The sequence below is a fragment of the Falco punctatus genome (assembly GCF_963210335.1).
Source record: "Falco punctatus genome assembly, chromosome: 17".
Taxonomy (NCBI): domain Eukaryota; kingdom Metazoa; phylum Chordata; class Aves; order Falconiformes; family Falconidae; genus Falco; species Falco punctatus.
In genome coordinates, this window is record NC_137597.1 from 3384521 (window position 1) to 3387524 (window position 3004).

The following is a 3004-nucleotide window of genomic DNA, read 5'->3' on the forward strand; positions in this document are numbered from 1 at the left end:
CAGGATACAGGGACACAGGGATAAAGGGATACAGGGATACAGGGATACAGGGATACAGGATACAGGGACACAGGGATAAAGGGATACAGGGATACAGGGATACAGGGATACAGGATACAGGGATACAGGATACAGGATACAGGGACACAGGGATACAGGAACACAGGGATACAGGGATACAGGGACACAGGGATACAGGATACAGGGATACAGGGATACAGGGACACAGGGATACAGGATACAGGGACACAGGGATACAGGAACACAGGGATACAGGGATACAGGGACACAGGGATACAGGGATACAGGGATACAGGGATACAGGGATACAGGCACAGGGAAGCTCCTCGCCGGGCAATGGAAGGGCCGGAGCTGTTTGGTTCCCCACGAGCGCCCTGCCCAGCAGAGAGCATCGCCTCAGCCTCGGGGGCTCTCGCCCCATAGTTTGAAGTGATGATACGTTAATTAATTAAAGAAGTGATTGTGACAGATGTTTTTCTCTCCCCTTCCCTTCCCTGTGTATTTATTTCGGTGACTTTTTTTAGAGGGAAAGGTGGGCTGGTGGCCGGTAAGCTGGGCTGCGGGTTTGCAGGATGGGCTTTTTCTCGGTGCAGCGAGCGACAGGCAGTGATGGGAAAGCCAATATTTTTCAACCACTTTTAAAAAAGAATCATTTTTTAATTAGTGAATCCATTCTGGAGAAGTGTTGGAGTTTTACAATGTTGTAGCTGTTCTTGGTGTCTTGCCTAGACTTGGATGTTCTGGCCATAAGAAAATATTATTTATGGCGTTGCTGCTCGCAGCTCTTTTATATTATAATTTGGGAAAGGAAGTTGCTGTTCCCACCAGTGGACGAAGAATAGCAGAAACGAGGATTACGGACTTCTGAAGGAGGGGAAAAAAAAAAAAAAAAAAAAAAAAGGAGGCAGGATTGAAACAAATCACTGAGCAGGGCTGGCATAGCCACGCTCCAGAAGCAGCTCATCCCAGCATCACCGGCGGTTGGGTCGGATGCTGAGCGGTGCTGGAGCCTGACCCCTGCCCAGCCGGCAGGCTCAGCGCAGCGGTGACCCCCTCGGTACTCCCCTGCGAGGCATTACATGTGTTCCTAAACATTTGCAGATCAGGCTTTTATTCATGGGCTAATGCACGCTTGTTTGCTCATGCCTTACTCAGCCTAAACTCCTATTGAACTCAATTAAGCCTGTCATCTCCAGGAGCAGTCAATGTCATTTTTGCCCAAGTAAGGGATGAGTAACGAGCGCTCCGAAGGGCCCTTGGAGAATAGCAGCCATTTTGTTGCAGTTTTTGGTCCAGATTTCTTACAAGTTAGCACCAGGCCGAGGGTGGAAGAATGCGATAGGGCTTTATTAATCACCCACGATTGCTGAATGTGCTGGATGCTTTGGAGCCTGTCGCTTTACGGGCTGGAGCGTTGGCTGGCGTGTCCCAAAATGCTTGAATACAACCAAGCTCGGCACGAAAATTAGAAAAATATGTTTCTAGAAGGGATGGGATGCGAAGAGCATCCCTTCTCCAAGCAGGGCAGCGGGGGGGTCCCGCTCCCTGATTTACCTCTGTGGGTTTCGGGTACCATGGCGCAGGTCCTCAGCGTGTGCCGGCCCCCACGGCCGGTGGGATGGGGGGTTTTGCCGCGTGTTGCCCATCTCGTGGCCGCGGTTCCCGACAGTCAGGCTGGGTCGTGGCCAGGGACTCGCATGCGATCAGCTGGCTGCGGCTTAGCGCGTTACCACCCATCGGCTCGCTCGGAGGAAATGATTGCGGGCTGGCTCCTGGCTGGGTTCCCTCGGGAAACCGCAACGGCGTGGGCTGAGATCCCCATCCTGGGTACCGGGAGGTGTGGAGGGTGTCCGGGTGGGATGGGGAATCTGCATGCTGGTGGGGGGTGAGGGGCTGAGGAGGGTGATAAAGGTGTTTGGGGATGAGGATGTGAGATGGGCATGAAGGTGTTTGGAGGGGGATGAGGGTGTGAGGGTGGGCAAGAAGGGGGATGAAGGTATTTGGAGGGAGGCGAGGAAAAGATTGAAAGGGTTTGGAGGAGGGTGAGGGTGTGAAGATGGGGATGAGGAGAGGGATGAAGGGGTTTGGTGGTGGATGAGGAAGAGATTGAAGGGGTTTAGAGGAGGATGAGGGTGTGAAGATGGGGATGAGGAGAGGGATGAAGGGGTTTGGTGGTGGATGGAGGGGATTGAAGGGGTTTGGAGGAGGATGAGGGTGTGAAGATGGGGATGAGGAGAGGGATGAAGGGGTTTGGTGGTGGATGGAGGGGATTGAAGGGGTTTGGAGGAGGATGAGGAAGAGATTGAAGGGGTTTGGAGGAGGATGAGGGTGTGAAGATGGGGATGAGGAGAGGGACGAAGGGGTTTGGTGGTGGATGGAGGGGATTGAAGGGGTTTGGAGGAGGATGAGGAAGAGATTGAAGGGTTTTGGAGGAGGATGAGGGTGTGAGGATGGGGATGAGGAGGAGGATGAAGGGGTTTGGAAGGGAATGAGGGTGTGAGGATGGGGGCCAGGAGGGGATTGAAGGGGCTTGGAGGAGCATGAGGGTGTGAAGATGGGATGAGGAGGGGGGTGAAAGTGTTGGGCAGGGCACAAGGCTGTGCAGAGGACGGTGAAGGTGCGTGGAAGGGGATGAAGGTGAGCGCAGAGGGCTGAGGATGGGGCGGGGGGCTGAAGGCGTGCAGGGGGCGGCAGAGGGGGCTGAAGGCACACGCGGGGGACCCCGGCTGCCCGGCGGTGGGACGGGCCAGCAGCACCCTCCTACCCCGGCTCGGCGCTGCGGGCCGCAGGAGGAGGAGGAGGGTGAGGAAGGCTCCCAGAGGGCGCTGCCAGAGCCCGGGCCGGGCTGCAGCGCTGCCCCCTCCCCGCAGCCCCCCGGCGGAGGGGAAGCCCCGCCGCCCCGTCGGGGGCGCCGAGGCGGGGGGGGGCGGCCGGGGGGAGGGTCGGCCGGGAGGAAGGAGGGGGGAAGGCGGGAGGAGGGCGG